The 22,901-nt window shown below is 37.6% G+C and overlaps 1 protein-coding gene across 3 annotated transcripts in view; it reads right to left on the reverse strand.

Moving 5' to 3' along the window:
- Positions 1-11,395, reverse strand: part of KPNA1 (karyopherin subunit alpha 1) — a 70,843-nt gene extending 59,448 nt beyond the window's left edge. For 2 of the 3 annotated variants that reach the window (XM_043594316.1, XM_043594314.1), the window contains exon 1: positions 11,284-11,395. The gene's annotated coding sequence lies outside the window, so the exon portion shown is untranslated. The remainder of the gene's footprint in view (positions 1-11,283) is intronic. The other variant, XM_043594315.1, reaches the window with a different exon arrangement.
- Between the last annotated feature and the right edge of the window lie 11,506 nt (positions 11,396-22,901).

Genomic DNA, 22,901 nt, shown 5'->3' on the forward strand with positions numbered 1-22,901 from the left:
AATAAACATTAAAAAAACATAAAAGAAAAATTTGTATGCCACTATACATAAATGAGATTATTTAATATAATATCTTCCTCTCCTCCTTTTTGTGGGGTACAGAGATATATCTGCCACATTGAGAATTTTGAAAAAACACATGGGTATGATTCCAATTAAATGACATTCTACAACAGACAAAACTATGGAAACAGTTAAAAGATAAGTGGTTGCCAAAGGTTTGCAGGGTGGAAGGAACGAACAGCAGAGCAGAAAGGATTTTTAGGGCAGTGAAACTATTATGTATGATACTTTACTGGATTATGTGGATACCAGCAACGATATATTTGTCATAACTCCAAAGAATGTACAACACAAAGAATGAATGCAAACTTAATGTAAACTATGGACTTTGGATAATGATGTATCAGTGTTAGTTTCATTACAACAAATGTACCACTCTAATGCGAATGTTAATGGTGGGGAAGGTAGTGGGGTACATGGGAACTCTACTTTCCATTCAATTTTGTTATGAACCTAAAACTACTCTAAAAAAAAGTCTATATTAAAATAAAAAATCTTAAATATTTCTACATCCCTACTGATAACTGAGATTGGTTGGTTCGCCCTCCTTATGGAGAAAAGAGGGAATTATATCTGCCACGTGGGAGAGCTTTTTGAAAAACAGGCACCTCAGCTGTACTTCCAAAGAATTTGATTAATAAGTCTGAAGCACATACTAGGTCTCTGGTGTTTAGTTTTTTCCTTTAAAGATTTCCAAGTAAATTCTGATACGCCTCTGCAACTGAAAAACATTATAGTGAAGCAAAAGCTTTACTGGAAAACAATGCAAAATACAGTTGAAACTTAGGCTTACATTGGATTGAAAGGAACTTTGATAACAAAGAAATGAAACAAAATCTATACAGGATTATAAAATGAATAACAAAGTAATAGTATGAACAATTTTGCTAACCCTAAGCAATTATTTTTAGTGTATTATCACCTACACAATTAATTTAAAAAACCTAAGTTACTGTCAATAATTTTTCAAAATACTCTCTCAGGAACCAGGAGCCTTAACAATTAAAGCCATCGTGCCTAATTTTCCATGGTTTCTAAGGAAATAAAGCCAAGAAAGCAACAAAATTAAAAACCAGATGCAAAACTGGTGGTAAAACAGAATGCACTCTACTCTTCCAAAATGAAATCTTCCACTTTTTCCTTCATGTCCATTTAGTTAATTATCAAATTTTCCTTATTATTCTATCCCAAGTGTTTGATTTTATCTACACCTGTCCACTCTCAACTGCCACCAGTCTGGTCCAGGTCCTTGTCATCCTAATATCCACATAACTGAAAAAACTCTAACCCACCCTTCCTTAACCTTGGGACTCCGCTGCTCTTCAATTCATCCTTCATACAGCTCTCGGATTAATCTCAACACCTTTTTCGCTGTATTACCTCAAGCTTAAGGACCCAGAGTGAGTCTTTGGCATATCTCAGATCAAATTTGAACTTCTTTGTCCTACAAGATCCCTTGACCTTGATTCACTCAATATTCTTTTCATCCTATACCAATGTTTACCCAACATACTGACTGTACGTCTTTTTATATTTTATTATATTCAAGATGATATATATTTACTGTTCTGAGTCAATCCACCCAGTCAGTAAATCCCAACACACTAAAAACTCTAAATATTTAACATTCACAATATTCTTTGTGAAACACCATAAATTACTAATACAGTTAATCATATAAACTAAGCATAATTTAATTAGAAAACATGACATGCTTTTAATATTAAAAAAAACACCCAAAACCACAAAATATGATTACAAAATAGGTTATGGATTTATAAATTTAAGCATAAATGAATTAAGTATAAACAACCTTTCAGTTCATTTGTAAATACTACTCCTTTCTTACCAACTTCTAATCAAGTGGTAGCAGACCCCTTTAAAATATTTTAAAAATTAGAGAAGAAAAATAAAATTGAAAATATTCTACTCATTTTTTTTCCTGTAAAATGATTGAAAGAGTTCCTTTATTTTAGTGACAACATTCTAGTGTTCAGTGGGGGCAAAGCCTGGAAAACACAGCCCTAAGCCACTCCTGTGAAAAGTCAATGCTGTAGACATAATTCATAGGTGCTCATCTCTGGTTCCATCTTATAGCTTTAACCCCATTAATCTAAATAGAAATCTCTATTTTCTCTCATGTCCCAGCTTCAAATTTTCTTCCACCGAGAAGTTGACTATAACCTTTGACCCTGAATTCTGACTTCACCTTCCAGTATCTACAGATTCCCAACTTGCAATGTTCACCAAAGACATTCTCAATATCCAAACATTTAAAGGAAAATATTTACTAAGGATTTTTAGAAATCCATACCCTAGGATTCAGTAATTCTACTTTTGGAATACACCCAAATGAAATAAAATTAGCAGTATGTGTAAGACTGTTCACTGCATTGTGATTGTTACAATGAAAAATTGTAAACCTAAAACTTCCAAACCGAGGGCTTGGTTATGGAAATGATAGTAATATTCTGAGAAATGAGAAAAACAACACTAACATGGGAAAAATCTGGCCAATAACGTATGAAAAATCTGGATGCTGAGAAACAAAAACCCAACTTATTTTCTATATTTTTAAAGTGGAATACAAATACTTTAAGAGCAAATTAATATTTTTCTATATCTTCCAAATTTTCTACAGTAAGCAACTGTACTATTTATACAATAAGAAAACTTTCAAAAACTAGAGCTGAAAGCATGTATTTACTACAGTGAAGCTTCCTAGCCTACCTAAAACACTGAAATTTCTTTACTTTTGGCTAGAATTTTGTCATCTCAATGTTCTGTTATTTCATCAAAGTTCTGATCGAATACTTTAGATCTTTAAGAAAAACTACCTATTCCCTTATTTATTTGTAGCTGGATTTTTTTAGATAAATCTTTCCCAAAAATTGGTGTAGAGTTCCTTCATGTTAAAAAAAACTTTACAAACTTGCCTTAATCCAATTCATATTCATTATTGAATTTATTTGTTCTGTAATATATCTATCACATGTGCACTTATGAGGGTTTTCACATTTCAAATTAAGAAGCAGCACATATAGGATGTACCTTTCTTCCCAAAACATATTAACAACTAAAGATCAGAAATTGTAATTTTTTTTAAGATTTTATTTTTAAGTATAATCTCTACACTGAACATGGGACTAAATCCCACAACCCCAAGATTGGGTTGCAGGCTCCACCAACCGAGCCACCCAGTCGCCCCTCAGAAATTTTCTTTTTAAAAATCAATTTTTGGGGCGCCTGGGTGGCGCAGTCGGTTAAGCGTCCGACTTCAGCCAGGTAACGATCTAGCGGCCCGTGGGTTCGAGCCCCGCGTCGGGCTCTGGGCTGATGGCTCGGAGCCTGGAGCCTGTTTCCGATTCTGTGTCTCCCTCTCTCCCTGCCCCTCCCCCGTTCATGCTCTGTCTCTCTCTGTCCCAAAAATAAATAAACGTTGAAAAAAAAAAAATTTAAAAATCAATTTTGGGGGCCCCTGGGTGGCTCAGCCAGTCAAGCATCCCACTTCAGCTCAGGTCATGATCTCGCAGTCTGTAAGTTCGAGCCCCACATCAGACTGTGTGCTAACAGCTTAGAGCCTGGAGCCTGCTTCGTTCAGATTCTGTGTCTCACTGGCACTCTCTGCCCCTCCCCCACTCACACTTTGTCTCTCAAAAATGAATAAATGTTAAAAAAAAAAATTAAAATGTAATTTTAGAGGTGCCAGGTGGCTCAGTCAGTTAAGCATCCAACTTCGGCTCAGGTCAAGATCTCACAGTTCACAAGTCTGAGCCCTGTGTCAGGCTCTGTGCTGACAGCTCAGAGCCTGGAGCCTGCTTTGGATTCTGTGTCTCCCTCTCTGCCCCTCCTCCACTCACACTCTGTCTCTCTCAAAAATGAACATTAAAAAAAATAATAATAAATAAAATTTAGGGGCACCTGGGTGACTCAGTCGGTTAAGCATCCGACTTTGGCTCAGGTCATGATCTCACGGTCGGTGAGTTCGGGGCCCCACGTCGGGCTCTATGCTGATAGCTCAGAGCCCGGAGCCTGCTTCAGATTCTGTGTCTCCCTCTCTCTCTGACCCTCCCCCATTAATGCTCTCTCTCTGTCTCAAAAATAAATAAACATTAAATAAATAAATAAGCAAATAAAATTTAATTTTAAATTTAAAAAATTTTAAATGTATACTAAGCATAGCACTGAGCATACAGCAGTCCCTCAAATGTTGTGGAAAGAATGAACAGATCAGAAAATAAAGAGTTTAGGAAATAATATAATATTGTGTGTCAACTATACTCAAATAGAAAAAAAGTTTATATAAAGAAATAAAATGGTAAATCTGGTAGATTAATCGGTGCTAAAATTATTAACATTTTTTTAAAGGAATGAACCACGGGATAGAAAAAAACAGAATCACAGATGAGATGTCAAAACCTTGTTAGAAGCTGTAAAACAAATAGTCAAATGATATTTTATTAGCAAAGTGGAGAACTCTAAAGCCTAAACACCTGCAAAAAAGCTGATTCACACTGCCCACAAGCAGGAGGCTTAACAGGCATCTTTGAAGGTAGACAGGAATGGGACTAAAACCTAGAAGGTTAGCTGAAAATCTACAGTCATCACAGCCAGATTTCCTCCCCCATTGTTTAGAGCCAGCAACCATCCCTTCCCCAACCCTACAGTTCTTGACAGGATTGCTCTGCAGAAACCAAACTAAAGAGACTCTAAGTACAGGTGCCATACAGCAAACAGGATTACATGAACACAATGAACAGTGAGAACCCCAGCTACTTTTTAAGATGAATTCTCAAAACATAGCAGCCAGGTATATATATCCTCCAGGCAAGAGGCTGGAAGTTCTCTTTCTGGATCCAGGAAACTGATGAGACCACGAGAAAGGACCTACAAGTGTCCCCTCCTCCCATAAGTGGCCACCTTCAACATGCCACACCTACAGAGTTTTCAATTCCATTTTTGGCACTTCACTCTTAAATATGAATGGGCAAACCCTGTAAGATGAAGGCTAGGGAAAGCCTCTATACAGAAAAGACAACAATAGAAACAAAAAAAGGAACTTAAAGAAACAGCAAATGGGAGTGGGAGGGAGGAAACTTAAAAACTATTATCTTCAGGGGCGCCTGGGTGGCGCAGCCGGTTAAGCGTCCGACTTCAGCCAGGTCACGATCTCGCGGTCCGTGAGTTCGAGCCCCGCGTCAGGCTCTGGGCTGACGGCTCAGAGCCCTGGAGCCTGCTTCCGATTCTGTGTCTCCCTCTCTCTCTGCCCCTCCCCCGTTCATGCTCTGTCTGACTCTGTCCCAAAAATAAATAAACGTTGAAAAAAAAAAATTGAAAAAAAAAACCTATTATCTTCAGAAGGATTATAGTGTCTATGAATCAATATAAAGATACTATAGCAGGAGCACCTGGGTGGCTCAACCGGTTAAGCATCCAACTTCGGCTCAGGTCATGATCTCACAGTTTGTGAGATTGAGCCCTGCATCAGGCTCTCTGCTGTCAGTATGGAGACCTTTGGGTCCTCTGTCCCTCCTTTTCTCTGCCTCTACCCTGCTTGTGCTCTCACTCTCAAAATTAAATAAACATTAAAAAAAAATTTAAGATACTGGAAGAATGAGCTCTAAGAAACTTAAAATGTGGATAGAAATTTAAAACTCAATAGAAAGGTTGGAAGATAATACTAAGGAAATTTCTTAGGAAGCAGAACAAAAAGACTAAGTAATGGAAAATAAGAAGGAAAAGAAAATTAAAAGAACAGCCTAAGAGTTCCAATACCCAAACACAAATTCCAAGAGAGAACAAAAAAAATTGATGAGGAAGGGATTATCAAAGAAACAAGGCATCAAATTTAGAATACCCATTCAATGAGAGACACTATAGGCAAAATTAACAGAAAGATGACAGGCTTAGAGAAGATATTTTCCAAGCCTAAAAGGAACAGACCATTCAAATCTAACCTCCACAAGGAACCTCTGCAAACCAAAAAGACAGTAACCCAAAGGAAAGAGAAACAAAGGACAAAATAGACAATTTTCAAAAGGGAAAACTTGAACAGATCCAAAAGATGCTCAAACTCATTAGTAATCAGAGAATGTAAACTGAAATAGTGAGATGCCACTTTATATCCATTGCTGGCAAATATTACAAAGTTGAATAAAAGCAAGTACTGACAAAGATATGGGCAAACAAGAACCCTCCTATACTTCTACTAGGCACATAAACCAGCTCTCCTATTCTATAACCCAGGAATCCCACTCTTGTGTGTATATCCCAGAGAACTTCTCACACAGGTCCACAATAATGTACAAGAGTATATTTACCATGGTGTATTTGTGATGCCAGAAAGGCAACTCAGGTGGGAAAGAAAAATAAAATGTGCCAGATGTGTATTATGGAATTACATCACACACAATTATATGTACAGACAACAAGACAGAAAAGTCTCTAAAACCATGCCGAATAAAAAAAAGTAAGAAACAGGACAAGGTCTATAACACAATAAACTAAATACGTACACACACACCACTACATATTTCACAATTATTCAACGATTCATATATAATCAAGGAATATATCAATCACAATGCAGTGAATGCCTACTGAAAACGGTAATGGGGAAGTAGGGCTCAGAAATCAAAGAAAAACTTAAAGGATCTTGTATGGTTTGCTGATAGTGTGTCAAGAACTGGGAAGCATAATTAACTTGAAAACTATTTTTACCTAAAGTCCAGAAAATAATTTTTAAAAATTCTCCAGAACTAAATGACATGAAGCATTTATGCTTGTAAGCTTTCATGAAGTGCCCTTAAATTAAAAAAACAATGGGGCGCCTGGGTGGCTCAGCCGGTTAAGCATCCGACTTTGGTTCAGGTCACGATCTCACCCCGAGTCGGGCTCTGGGCTGATGGCTCAGAGCCTGGAGCCTGCTTCTGATTCTGTGTCTCCCTCTCTCTCTGCCCCTCCCTCGTTGATGCTCTGTCTCTCTCTGTCTCAAAAATAAACAAACATTAAAAAAAAATTAAAAAACAAAACAACTTATTTAGGCATATTATCATGGAATTTCAGGGGTTAAAAATAACATTCTGCAGTGCCTGGGTGGCTCAGTTGGTTCATGGGAAGGTCACATACAAACAAAGAAGATTCAGAATGGTTTTGGACTTCAACAGCAGCAATGGAACACAAGAAAACAACAAGCTATGACTTTCAAATTTTTTAAGCCTACAATTTTATACCCAGCCAAATTACTGATGAAATGTTAAGATAGACTAGAGATCTATTTCAATTATGCACAATCTCAGAAAGTTTTTACTTCCCAGGTACTCTTTCTCAGGAGGCTAAAAAAAAAGACCCAAAACAGGAGAGAGGCAAAGAGAATTTTAAGAGTGATGTAAAGATAAGTTCCAGGATAACAGGTGGCAAGTAGGCCTAGAAAGTAACCAGTCCAGATTGCATTAAAGAGACAGAGTTCTAAGACAACTATTTCAGGAAATAAAGAGAGAAAAAAAAAGTATTAACTCCTGGAAAAACACAAATAGGTTAACAGAAGAAATGACATCATAATAGTACATGGTTCAGTTGTGAATATTTACATAGTTATTGTAAACACTCTGAATATTGACTTAATAAAGGACTATGATAATTATACTGAGAGATTGGGAGGGAGAGGCTGTGTGTGTGTGTGTGTGTGTGTGTGTGTGTGTGTGTGTGTATGGAAGAAAGTCCATAAATAATGCCTGAAATTGCTATATCATGAAAAAGCAATAGAAACAACTTATTAATAAATGAGAGTAAACATCTTAAAAAAAAAAAAAGGTAGCCTCTAATAGTACAGAGGCTAGGACAGGGGACAATTGTTTTTCACATTATTCTAGTTAAAAAATTGTATTTTTAATGGCAATAAAGGAAGGAACTTGAACAGTCTTCCTTCAGCCTTTAGTGAAGTAGATCTTCACAGTATCATTTCATGATGCTAAACCAACTAAATCTAGTTTATTCTGCTTGGAAGACTGAACTGCAAACCAAGAAAAAACCAAGTTTCAATGGTTGGTGTGAACATAGTACAAATAGCCCTGTTTGAATTCCAGCTCCATCATGTACTCCATGAAGTAGGACAAGTTACCTAACCACCCTATACATGTTACCACCTCTTCAAAGTGGTTTTGCAAGGATAATTAAGTGAAAACAATTAATGTAGTACTTGATCCATCAATAGATGTTAGTCCCTCCTGTTTGTCTTTGTTTCCTAGCTACAAGCCCCCATTCTGACCCCAAGCTGCCTTGTTGGTCAGAATACAGAGACTCATGGACAACTCAGCAAATATCCCTCCTCATGCTGGAAAATCAATCACGATGAGTAAGCAGACTTATCTTTGTATATGAAGGGCAGCATTATTCTTGTTATGTGAAGAAGATTATCCCCATTATCCACATTCTGGATTATTGCCTGCTTTCAAGAACTGCCCCAATTAATCTACTATACTAGGTCAGAAACATTTTATCACTTAGATCTGTATTTGGTTGGGTTGTAACATCTTAAAAAAAAAAAAAAAAACAGAACTGCACGTTCCATCAGTCTTCACCCCTGCTCTTTCACTGCAGGGCCTCAAAATTTTCTAATGCAGGCCCTATCTGGCCCCCCGTTGGCCTGGGGCCACCTCCTGCTTACTGCAGCAAGAACGGAGTGAAATCAGCCCCAATCAGCTAATTGAATTGTTTACCATTTCCAATGTTTTCTTCCATTATTATGGCTGAATTCATAATACCTGCATAGTACAGCGATCTTAAAACAAAGACTTTGAGTAATAGGGAATTATCTTCATCACTAGGTCAGTCACCTTTATTTGCATGGCCCAAAATCTTAATTGATTTTATGCAAAGTATTCATACATATTTCTAAAAACAATCTGACAGGCTTCAAAACATAAACATCATAAATCATCAAGACAATCGCTAATTTAGCAAACATTGTGTTAAAACACTCGTGATAAGAAGGGTAAACTATAATCCCTAATCTCAAATGAAAGGGAAAAGGTAGAAACTAAATTGAGAGCAACAAAGAACAAAGAAAATAGTCCAGGAAACAACTGAGAGAAATTCCAAACTATCTGATATAGTTTATAACATGGCTGAGGCTAAGGAAAATTACAAAAGTTGGACACAGCTCTGAACTCCCATCCCACTCCCAATAGCCAAAGTGTGAAGAGCAACAGGATAAACAGGATGGCTTACAAAAGACAAATGATCTAATAAAAACAGTCGTTTAAAAAAAAAAAAAAAAAAAGCCTACCACTGGGCTCTTAAAAAGAATTTGTCTCTAAGGTATCTACCTCATAAGGCCCAATAAATAAATTAGCAATGAAGATTTTTTTCATGTTGTCTTTTCTTATGTACCAATTGTAGATAAAAGTCAATGTCCATAACATTAAATCATAGTTCTCTGAAGAGGGCCTAAAGTAACAAAATGCAAGTATACTGACTTCAGGTGAGGTGTTTACTTCTGTCATTTGGTTTTAGGTTTTTATATGTTTTGTTTCTCTACTAGACTGTAAACTCAAGGCTCATGTCTAATTCCATTTAAACTTCTTTTGCTATTTACTAGAGTACATTACAATTTCTGCTCAGTTATAATGACTGATAAAATGCCAAGCAGTTAATACTTGTATTCACTCTATGTCAGTCTTCCCCTCCACACTATCAATTCCATGGGGGTAGTAACAGCGTTTTGGCTGTGTCTGTATCCCTAGTCTGAAGGCATACAATCACTCATTAAGTATATACTGAATGAATGGATTAAGTAATAATTTTTAAAAAACACACAAATATACAACCAAGAGGTATGTAAGGAGGGGAGAAATAATTCTTAAAATGGCAGTGATCTTGGGTTTTCAGGCTGTTTCCAAAAAGAGCTATATGACCTTAGGTAAGTTACTTAACTTCTCTGACTTTCAAAGCTTTTATCTGTAGAATGGAAAAAATTAACATCTACTTCAGAGTTACTGTAAGCATAAATGTTTTACCATACCTAAAGTACTCGGCAAAATACCTGGAAAGGAGTTCAAATGTTCATTCCTTCTCACACATCCTCCATCTTATAATCAAGTATACAGAGTGGCCCCCCCAAGAATAAATGATTTCAGTGAAAATGCAATATACTTCACTATCATTTGCCTTCGTAAAGTTAAAATTGCATCTTAACAATCTTTAAGGGGAAATAACTTCTGGATCCGTTCCAAAATATTACAAATACAAGAACAAGTTAATCTCGAGAATGAGCCTGGAAGCAACAAGAGGGTAAAATCACTTACTCATCTACTGCTGAGAAACAGAGGTTTTGAAGGAACTGTTTCTTAAAAGAAAAAAGGATGAAAAAGTAATATTTATTTTAGCATGTTTTAGGGAAAAAAAACTTCAAATTTGTTTACTTGGCATTTAAACCTTAAAAATCAGTGATTTTGAAATCTTTCCCTTAAAAGTGAAACATTAAATACTTTCATTCAAACCTAAAACATTCCTTCAAGACTTCCTTGACTCCAGTCATCCTTCAGTTTTTCTCCTCCCATTTTGCGCTTCATCGAATACTTCGCTGTTTCCCTCCCATCACCAGTTACACACGCTGTGTGCAGACTAAGTTCTGTCATTCCTATAATTACCACACCCCGGTCAGCCGCTTCAGGCCCATGTTGTTATGACATCTGTAAACTGCAGTCGTCCGTCTCCACCCCCGCCCCCCCCCCCCACCACCGGCTCCAGCACGGGCTGTAACTTGTGAATTCCCGAGACGGGATTTCTACCCGCGCCCCCTGCTCCCTCCTGCCTCAAATCCCAGCACCCGGCGCTGCCCACCCCCGCCCCCCGCTCGCATGGGGCCGCGGCGCAGGCTCGGCGCTCGCCTCCTCTCAGCCCCGCTGCCTCGGCGCCCCGCAGTCCCCGGCGCCGCTTCCAGCCCCGCCGCCGCCCCGCCCTGCCTCGCCTCGACCGGCGTTCCCGATGGCGATCACACCAGCGATCCCCACCCCCACCCTCCCCTCCGCCGGCCGCGCGGCCGTTAGGACCGCCGGGCCGTGACGCATGGACGCGCCGCGAGCGCCCGGGCCCAGGAACCCAAGCTCGAGCCCGTCCAGCGCCCGCCCTCGCCCCGGGGCCTCTCCCGGGTCCCGCCGAGGACTACCGGATCCGCCGGCGGGAGGGGGAGGGGCCGAGGCCGCGGGGCCCCGCACTCACCAGACTCAAGGCAACCGATCCCGGTGCCGATGCTGGGGTGAGCCGCTTGCTCGCTTGCCTGCCCGCCGTTCCTCTCCCGCGCACAAGCTCCAACAGCCGGCCAGCGCCGGTGCTCACCAGGCCCTCGCTCTCCGCCGCCGCGCACCCAGCAGCAAGACCCTGCTCAGCGGGCGTTCGCAGTGCGCCTGCGCGCGGGGGCCGACCCATGCGCCTGCGCACTCCCCTCCGCTGCCCTGATGCAGAGGCTGCCGGGAGACGTAGTCTTCCAGCCGTCTTTCTCTGCAAGCCCTAGAGGTTAGCGGGAACCAATGAAGAGTCCAGGATTTGGGAGGTTTCGCTGAGGAGGAGGGTAGTAGGCAAAGGCAAAGGTTGGAGAATCGTGGTGTAGGGACCACAGGACTGTACTTAGCTTGAATTGCAAAAGTATGTCTACAAATCTGTCTTCGTAGCTCTTCCAGGGCGGATGGATCCTTGCCTCACCTGTCCATAACCAGCCTCTAACATGGTTGGTACCTAGCACACGTTTATTGAACGAATCATGGAATGAATGAAGGCTGAGGGCATATTACAAGTGTTAAAAGTCAGTGCCTCGTGGGTTGTCTGGGTGGCTCAGTCCGATAAGCGTCCAACTTCGGCTCAGGTCATGATCTGACGGTTCAGTTGGTGAGTCTGACAGCTCAGAACCTGGAGCCTGCTTCAGACTGTGTCTTTCTCATTCTCTGCCCCTTCCCTGCTCGCTCGCTCTCTCTCTCATAAATAAATAAATAAACATTAAAAAAAAAATTTAAGTCAGTGCCTCATGTCTAAGGCATTCACAGGCAACACGTGTGAGGAAACTTCTGGGTATTCTTTCCCCCCCCCCCTTCCCCTTTGCCTGATAATGTATGAGAAGTATCAAAAACAATTAAGAAATTGAATGAAGCATAAATAGTTGCTTCACTCTCAAGGGCTCGCAAATGAAAATTTGGGCAAATGATTGTTACTGTTAAATTTGACGGAATTCTTTTTGAGCAGTACCTTCAAAAGAAGAAGGACTGAAGCCAGCCAGCCAAGCAGAGGTCACAGAATAGAAAGTCTCACATGTGACATGTTTTATCAGATCAATTTAAAACACTGGCAGAGAAGCAGTGTGAAAGAGGTCTGGTAGCTCAATTCATTTATAAGTATGGAAGGGAGGACTACATTACATGAATCCTAGGCTATGCAATGTTCATTTGTCCTGGATCTCTCCCTGCCACATCAGTATTCTCCACTGGTGAATGTTGTGTCTTCTAGAGTGAGTTGAGTTTGAGCAGGGGGATTGGAGAAAGGGAGGTTGTTGTAAGGGAGACAATTGGGGGCAAGTATACCCAACCATCGTTAAACTGAGGAGAGATCAATTCATTCCAATCAGGAACTGAGACTATTCAGAGCTGGACTTAGTCCTTGTGAAAACTAGTTTCTTTCCAGTTCACTCTTACTCCTGATGAGGGCCTTTTGTCCTTGGCCCAGCTTCCTCAGCCCCATGAGACAGCTAAAAGCTCCACTCAGTTTTTCAGCCACTGCTTTCAGAATTAGCAATCACCTCAGGTGGAAAAGTGATGGCAAATGTCAGGCTCACCTCTTGTGGCTTCCCTTTTCTTACAGATCTTGGACCCATAAATTCTCACTGCCATGGTATCTCCTCCATGCCTTAATGTTTTTGTGTTTTGTCCAGTGATTCTCAGTGGTGGGAGAATTTGTTAGACAACAGTAGGCCATTGCTGAAGCAAAATTCATATATATATATGTGTGTGTATATATATGATGTTACTTTTACAAAAATGTTATACCACGCAATGTGTTTTATTAGTGAATATCTCTCTGACTTCATCTTTTTGTAGTTTGAGACATTTTTAAATTGTAGAACAATAGGGTTTTTCTTTTTTACAAACGATGCTGCTATGAAAATTTTTGCACACATCTTCATGTGTGTAGGGAAACTGCTAGATCCTAGGATATTGCATCTTTAACCTCACTAACTGTGATAGGAAGAAGTCTAAGATGGCCCCCTGATCTTTGCCCCCTGGTGTTGCCATATTAATCTCTACCCGTCAAGTATGGGTGAGATCTGTGACTTAATTTTAATATCCAATAGAATATGGCAAAGATAATTGGATGTTAGTCCCATGATTACATTTCATTATATAAGTCTCTATCTTAGCAAACTGGGGCTAGACATGCTCCTGTGGGGCTTGAAGAAGTAAGCTGTCATGCTGTGAACTGCCTAAGGAGAGGGCCATGTGGCAAGGATCTACTAATGGCTTCTAGGACCTAAGTGCCTCCAGCTGACAACCCAAAAGCAGCCAGGGCCCTCAGTCCTACAACCATGAAGAAATAAATTCTACCAACAACTTTAGAGAGCTTAGAAGTGACTCTTCCCCAGTCAAGCCTCCAGATGAGAAGACACCCTGACTTATACCTTGATTACAGCTTTGTGAGACCCTGAGCCAGCAAACCAGCTAAGCCTAGACTCCTGGGCCACAGGAACTGTGAAAATGCTTTACTGGTAATTAGTTACACAGAAATAGAAAACTAATACACTAAATATCGCTAGATGATTTCACAAAGTGGTTGTACCAATTTATACTCACAAGCAGTATATAAGTTTCTCTTCTAAATATCCTTGCTACCATTTGAAAATGTCTGGCTTTTTTTTTCCTCAATCTTATAGGTGTGAAAATAAATAATAATATAATTATACTCATGTTATCACTTTAACATAAAAACATGAAAAATAGGTATTTACTTGAAATTATATATTCTGTTATATTTCTTTTCTGTTGCATAAATGCTATTACTTAAAATAGCAACAGGACTAGTCAAAAGTGGTAATTCGTAATAAGAGGACTAATGACAGTTAAGTAAATAATATGTGTAAGAAAAATATAACAATATTTTTTAACATAATATTTTTATGTTCTTTTCTGTCCTTGGGTGCAAGAAATTATTTTAACTCTTTTAACTATTTCTTGCATATTTAAATTTTGTCAGCTATATTATTGTATATTCTCTTTTTTTAAAAAGAACTTGTTGGGTTTTTTTTTCAGATATAGAATTTAGTGATTCATCACTTACTTATCACCCAGTGCTCATCCCAACAAGTGTCCTCCTAAATGCCCCTTGCCCATTTAGCCCATTCCTCCACCAAAACCCCTCCGGCAACTCTCAGTTTGTTCTCTGTATTTAAGAGTCTCTTATGGTTTGTGTCCCTCCCTGTTTTCATATTATTTTTGCTTCCCTTCCTTTATGTTCATCTGTTTTGTATCTTAAATTCCATATGAGTGAAGTCATATGATATTTATCTTTCTCTGACTTATTTCGCTTAGAATAACACACTCTAGTTCCATCCACATTGTTGCAAATGGCAAGACTTCATTCTTTTTTATCGCCAAGTAATTTGGGCTCTTTCCGCAATTTGGCTATTGTCGATAGCACTGCTATAAACATTGGGGTGCATGTGCCCCTTCAAAACAGCACCCCTGTAACCTTTGGATAAATACCTAGTAGTACAATTGCTGGGTCATAGGGTAGTTCTATTTCTAATCTTTTGAGGAACCTCTATACTGTTTTCCAGAGTGGCTGCTCCAGTTTGCATTCCCACCAGCAATGCAAAAGGGTTCCTCCTTCTCCACATCCTCACCAACATCAGTTGTTGCCTGAGTTGTTAATTTTAGCCATTCTGACAGGTATGCGGTAGTATCTCATTGTGGTTTTGATTTGTATTTCCCTGATGATGGGTGATGTTGAGCATTTTTTCATGTGTCTGTTAGCCATCTGGATGTCTTCTTTGGAAGTGTCTGTCCATGTCTTTTGCCCATTTCTTCACTGGATTATTTGTTTTTTGGGTGTTGAGTTTGATAAGTTCTTTATAGATTTTGAATACTAACCCTTTACCTGATATTTCATTTGCAAATATCTTCTCCCATTCTGTCAGTTGCCTTTTAGTTTTGCTAATTGTTTCCTTCACTGTGCAGAAGCTTTTTATCTTGATGAGGTCCCAATAGTTCATTTTTCCTTCTGTTTCTCTTGTCTCCAGAGACATGTCAAGTAAGAAGTGGCCAAGGTCAAAGAGGTTGTTGCCTGTTTTTTCCTCTAGGATTTTGATAGCTTCTTGTCTTACATTCAGGTGTTTCATCCATTTAGAGTTTATTTTTGTGTATGGTGTAAGAAAGTGGTCCATTCTTCTGCATGTTGCTGTCCAATTTTTCCAACACCATTTGCTGAAGAGACTATCTTTTTTCCATTGGACAGTCTTTCCTGCTTTGTCAAAGATTAGTTAGTTGGCCATATGCTTGTGAGTCAATTTCTGGGTTCTCTATTCTGTTCCATTGATCTGTGTGTCTATTTTTGTGCCAGTACCATACTGTCTTGATGATTACAGCTTTGTAATACAGCTTGAAGTCTGGAATTGTGGTGCCTCCAGCTTTGGTTTTTGTTTTCAGGATTGCTTTGACTATTTGGGATCTTTTCTGGTTCCATACAGATTTTAGGATTGTTTGTTCTAGCTCTGTGAAGAATGCTGGTGTTATTTTGATAGAGATTGCATTAAATGTATAGATTGCTTTGGGTAGGATCGACATTTTAACAATAGTTGTTCTTCCAATCCATGAGCATGGAATGTTTTTCCACCTTGTTGGGTGTCTTCAATTTCTTTCATAAGCTTTCTATAGCTTTCAGTGTATAGATTTTTTACCTCTTTGGTTAGGTTTATTGCTAAGTATTTTATGATTTTTGGTGCAATTGTAAATAGGATAGATTCCTTGATTTCTCTTTATGCTGTTTCAATATTGGTGTATAGACATGCAACCTATTTCTGTGCATTGATTTTATATCCTGCGACTTTGCTGAATTCATGGATGAGTTCTAGCAGTTTTTTTGGTGGAGTCTTTTGGGTTTTCCAAATAGAGTAGCATGTGATCTACTATTGTATATTCTTAAGAAACATAAATGTAAGAGTTTTTTTTTTTTAAGGAGAATGTAAATACAGTAGGACTAATTAAACAGATACTACCTATATTAAATTTAAAAATAACAATGGTATGTTTCTTTGTTCTATGATACAGTGGAAATTTTTTCATTCATTGTTTCCTTTTCCATTACTACTTATCTGAATTGCCTGGAGTCTTTAGGTCTTTCTTTCTTTTTTACATAATAGCTAAAGTGAATACATATTCTATCAAAAAGTGAGCACAGAATACTTAGAATTTTATTTACGAGCACAGCACATTTCTAAATTTATAGGGATTCATTTCCAGCTCTCCAAAGTATCTACCTGCTTTGTATCTATGGACTTGATTTGGTAAGCCAGATGTTTGTCAATCAGGGTGTTTGCATGTATAAATTAACCATGTGAGCTCTCCATATCTAAAATCCTCATCATTTAAAAAACACTCTGAAGCACACTGTATGTCATCATAAGTTAAACTCTTCTCCAGGGAAAATGGCTTTAGAGCACAGAAGTAATTTAAACTTGTGAAAACTGAAGTTAGCTTCCAAGTAAGTTTACAATTTTAGTAAAGAAATTCAGAAAGTTCTGTTTAACTTGGTTGCCTTTGGTGGGGGGGACTTCTTAAGAAGTTCTGAAACAGTTTTATTTCCAGAAAATTCATCTTTTTTTTTTTTAATCTGTTGGAGTTTTTGACTCAACCTAGTATAACACTGAATAACTCAGGTGCAGTTGGTTCATCTTTTTCTAGATTCCTTATGGCCTCTTCAAGATTATCACACATTTTTAGAGAACCAGCATGTTTATTTCTGTTTCACTGTAGTCCTTTCCATTCTCATCCTCAACATATTTCCAAATTGGAACAGGACATTCTTCTTGTTCCACACTATGAAAATATGATTTTATGGCAGGCCAGGATTTTAACATCTTTTCTAATGGCTAACAATAATAATAGTCATCTTTTTTTTAATAATGTGGTTTTATTTATTTATCTATCTTTTAAGTAACCTCTATGACCAATGTGGGGCTTGAATTCATGACCTTGAGATTGAGACTCATACTCTACCAATTGAGCCAGCAAGGTACCCTCAATGATAGTCATCTTGTGCCTACAAGATGTTTCATGTTTAAGGTAGCTAACTCCTTCCATTTCTATAAAGCCAAAAATTTAATTAAATGCTTCTGCATATTTTGAGGAAACTGAAATGAGCAAACACTTCTATTATTAAAACCTCCATATCACAGGTGAGTAAACCACACCTTTTTTTAGTATTGTTATGTATAAGGTGTTTAGCAAATGAGATTGTTTCATTTTCTTTGGTAAGTAGTGTGGAGACTGAATAGAATTTGTCCAAATTAACATTTTCACTGAAAGCAGATAAATGAGCCAAGGCTACTTTGTCTTTGGACAAGATATAACACCCTTTGTTATGTTTATGGTTTCATTTAAAAATCTTAATAAACATTAAGAAGCCAATTTGAAACTCCATTTTTCAGGTTAAATTGGCTAAAGGGCTAGAGGAGAGTTTTGGTTTTTTGTTTTTTTTTTAAATCAGGAAATGTAACCTTTTTTAGTTCCATAGAGCAGTAGAAAGTACAATACAATAATGCACATTGGTTCATGTGATACGCCCAAGCTAATTCAGCAGCTGCTATTTTCAGTTGAGCAGTGGTATCTTTGAGAAACTAAAAAACTTTTGATTTTGAAGTACTTGTCTGTCTTATCTCAGACTTGTAAGATTCAGTCTCCATATGTGCTTTCAAATCCTCTTCTCTACCATAGCCAATCCAAAAGTCTTTCTGCATATTGTGCAGTATGCTCTGTTTTTGTTATTTACCTTCCTAATCCAGTTATATATTGTCTTCCATTGGTCATTAATATTACATAATTGTTTATCTTTCTTATGCAGTGATGTCTGGATCATGTTGTTGTTGGTGTTATAATCATTCTCATTTCATTATCTCTGCTCTTATAAAATATGGTCACCACATTCACAATGTTAAAAAAAAATCAACTTGTAAAAGGCACAGCGGTTAATCCACAGGCAAAGCCAAAGGTGTACTGTTAATGCTTATGATTATAATGCACTTAAACTGCACATTTAAGTCATATTCCTCAGAACAATGCAACAATGGATGATAATTATTGTGAACTGCAAATCATGGTTACTAATATTAATGGGCAGGGGAAAAAACACTGATAGTGATTACAGACGTCAACGAATCTGCTATATCTATTTGACATGAAGCATGATTGCTTTCAGCTCCTATTTTCTGGGCTGTCATATGGATGGGTTTTGTAATTTTCCCCCAACCTTCCACACCCATCGAAGACCAGGATGTTTTGTGTGTCCTGGGAGGGTTTCCCCAGGATGTGGGAATTTCAGTGCCAAAACCTGGAAGATCAAGCAAATCAGGACAATTGGTCACTCTTCCCCACCTGTACGGGTGGGGAAATGAAATGAATCTACTCCATCTGGCCAATATACCCATTCCCCAACCTGATGTGAGTGCTGGCAGGTAACTCTCAACTGCCATCTTTGAAGAAGTGCAAGCCTAATAGGAGCTAGCTTGCTAGAAGGCTCCCGCTCCCACCCTCAAGGACAGACCTAGGCCAACAACTGACATTACTTCAAAAAGCTAACTTTTGGGGCGCCTGAGTGGCTCAGTTGGTTAAGCATCTGACTCTTGATTTTGGCTCAGGTCATAAACTGGAGGTTCGTGAGATGGAGCCCCATGTTGGGCTCTGTGCTAACAGCCAGAGCCTGTTTGGGATTCTCTCTCTCCTTCTCTCTGTCCCTTCCCTGCTTGTTCTCTGTCATAATAAATAAACTTAAAAAAAGAAAAAGCCAACTGCTGCTACAGTGTTCAGCTTACTCTAACGGTACAATTTTTTCCCTAGAGCTTTCCCTTGGAATTATATTGAAGCTAGTCTTCAGCTGAGACTATACTCTTGCTAGCTTTCCCCTGCCCTATGCTGTCTCCTTGATTCCCACATTCCCAAAAGCACTCCCCCAATAAGTCACTTCAACAAGAATCCCCACAAGATCCAAATTTATTATTCCACTTCCTTAACTAGTTGTCTAAGACCATTTGTTAAGATTGGTTTATTGTTTTCCCAATGATCCACAAGTTTACCTCTGTCATTCATATATATACACATATTCAAAGCTCTATACTGAGAAAAGTATGTATATAGTCACATGACACTCAGAAAATAAGAACTAGTGAGCAAAAATGCAAGCATCAAATAGCCATTTGACTTCATATGGAAAATTGAATAAGAAATCAACAGTATTCTTTATCACCTGAATTATGACTTTTAAATGGTACTTAGCTTCTACTTGCAAATATCTGCTGGAAAATTTTATAAATGTACCATAAAAATATGGACACCATAAACCTGCAATGTGAAAAAGTATATCATAAATATTGCAGAATATATAATTTTTATAGTATATATAATATATAAACTTGAGATATATTTATCTCATATATTTATAAATTTATTTGTATATATTTTATGTATATCATATATTTATATATTTTATATATTAATTTATAAATGTATTTGATATATATTTGTAAATGTATTACATATGTATATATATATGTGTGTATATATATATATATATACATATATATATTCACTCAAGATACATATATTCTCAAATTTCCGTATTGGTATAGGTCTGTTTTGCAGCTTTCTATTCTATTCAGTTGGTCTGTTTGTCCCTGCACCAGTAACACATCTTAATTACTGTAGTTGTATAGTAAGTCATGATATGCTGTAGGTCAAATCACCTCCACTTTGTTTTTCTTCTTTAAAATTGCCTCAGCTAGGGAGCGTGGGTGGCTCAGTCAGTTGGGCACCTGACTTCACCTCAGGTCATGACCTCACTGTTCATGAGTTTGAGCCCCATGTCGGGCTCTGTGCTGACCGCTTTGGATTCTGTGTCTCCCTCTCTGCCCCTCACCCCCACTCACACTTCTGTTCTCAAAAATAAATAAGCATTAAAAACAGTTCTTTTAATTGCCTCAGCTCTTCATGGGTCTTTTTATTTAATATAAATTTTACAATTACTCCATCAATTTCTATGAAAAAAACTTTTATGATTTTGACTGAAATTTCATTGAATTGATAAGATTTATTTTTAGAGTATAGAGATTTTTATTATATTGTCTCCCTTTCGATGACAATATAGTATATAGTTCCATTTATTTATAAGGTCTTCTTTAATGCCTTTCAAAACATGTTGTGATGTTTTTCATGAAGTTTTTATACATCTTTTGTTAAACTTATTTTTAGTTATTTTTTTGGTGTTGCTGTTATAATGGTAAAAAAAGTCATTACATTTATTGTTTCTCATGCATAAGAATGAAATTGATTTATGTATAACTTCTATTTAGCACCTCACAGAATGCTTTTATTCATTTTAATAATTGTCTCCAGATTTTCTTGGATTTTCTTTTTTTTCTAGAGAGATTTTTAAATTATCTCCAAACCTAACCTGGGGCTCAAACTCACAACCCTCAGATCAAGAGCCACATGCTCCACTGACTAAGCTAGCAAGGCGCTCCTTTCTTGGATTTCCTATAGACAACCATATTTCCTTTGATTAATGACATTTTTATTTCTCCACCACTAGTCATGTTTTTCATTTGTTGTTTACTGTGTTTGCCAGGAGTTCTAACTCATTGGAGAAGGTAAGTGGTGATAGAAAGCATCCATTGTCTCATTCCTGATTTTGCAGGGAATTGTTCTAATGTTTTACTATGAAATATAATGCTCTAGGTTTTTTATGAATTGCTTATTAAGTGACTTATTTCTATACATTGAAATGAGCATACTCTTTTATATATTTATATGGTGAGTTACACTAGCAGATTTTCTTAAGTTAAATTATCCTTGAATTTCTGAAATAAACCCAACTTGACCATGATTTATTTATTTATACAGAACTGAACTATATTTGTTAATAGTTTCAGATTTGTGCTTTGTATCTGGATTTTTCATATCTATACTGGTTGTCTATTTTTGGTATCAAGGTTAAACTAGCCTTGAAAAATTTGTTGGAGAAAGTTCCCTCTTATTTCTCTAAAAAGTTCTCTAGAAGATTTTATATAAAATTGGAATTATCTGTTCTTTGAAGATTTGGTAGAACTCACTTAGTAAAATCATCTTAGCTTGTATTTGTTTACTTGGTAGGTAAAACTTCAATTGCTGATTCAATTTATTTAATAGATTTTAGAAAATTCAGGATTTCTAGTTCTTCAATTTTGATAGGTTATATTTTCAAGAGAAAATCTATATTTTGTCTAAATTTTCAGCTTATTAGCACAAAATTGTTTCTGGCATTATCTTGTTACCTTTAGATCTCTAATGTATTTTAGTTACATCCTCTTTTTATTCCTCAAATTCTTTATTTGTACCTTTTGTTTTTTCTTTATCAATCTTACCAAAGATTTGCATATTTTTAAAATCTTTACAGGGGCACCTGGGTGGCTCAGTCTGTTAAGCATCTGACTTTAGCGTAGGTCATGATCTCACGGTTTGTGAGTTCAAGCCCTGCATCGGGCTCTGTGCTGACAGCTCAAAGTCTGGAGCCTGCTTTGGATTCTGTGTCTCCTGCTCTCTCTACCCCTCCCCCACTCAGGCTCTGTCTTTCTCTCTCTCTCAAAAATAAATAAACATTTAAAAGAATTTTAATCTTTACAAAGAAATAGCTATTACTTTATTCCCTCTGTTGTAATGTTTTTGCATCCATTTCATTATTTTCTGTTTTTATCCTTTCAAATTTATTCTGATTTTCTTAAGTTGGATGCTTAGCTGATTAATTTATGCCTTTATTTTTTCTTAATATAAGCTTTAAGGTTATAGATAATTTAAGCACTATTTTAGCTTTATGTCGCAAGCTTACCCCCAGGCATACGAATGCTTCAGCCCTACTGCCCATGACCCAAACAGTCACTCTTTGACCATTCTTGATGCAGACTTGTGGCACAGTCCACCCTCAAGAGGACAGAACCAAGAAAGAGGTCGAGTTAGGCCCTGGAAATAGACTTGGAGCTGTTCAGTCAAGAAAGTTTGGGGTTCCAGGTACCTAGTGGGTGGTTTAGAAGTGAAGTATGAAGGCTTATAATTGATACATTCTCTTGACCCTATAGACTACTTATCTTGTAGAGATGAGAACACATAGAAGCAGACCAGAGTGGGGCCCTCTCAAACCAGAGGTTCAGGGCAGGGCCTCTTTTGCCCATATCCAAAGACAGTACCATATGAGATAGGAAGCATGCTTCTTTCAAGAGGAAGAATACTGTCACAGCAATCAGACAAGAAAAAGAAATAAAAGGCATCCAGATTGGTAAGGAAGAAATATTAGATTCACTATTTGCAGATGACATGATACTATGTATAGAAAACCCTACAGACTCCACTAAAAAACCATTAGAACTAATAAATGAATTCAGTAAGGTTGCAGGATACAAAATCAATATACAGAAATTCATTGCATTTCTATATACTAATAATGAAGTAGCAGAAAGAGAAATCAAGAAAACAATACCACTTACAATTATACCAAAAAGAATAAAATAAACAACCTAGGTGGTGAAAAACCTATACTTTGAAAACTATAAAACATTGGTGAAA

This window comes from Prionailurus bengalensis, chromosome C2 (assembly GCF_016509475.1).
Source record: "Prionailurus bengalensis isolate Pbe53 chromosome C2, Fcat_Pben_1.1_paternal_pri, whole genome shotgun sequence".
In the NCBI taxonomy this organism is placed as follows: Eukaryota; Metazoa; Chordata; class Mammalia; order Carnivora; family Felidae; genus Prionailurus; species Prionailurus bengalensis.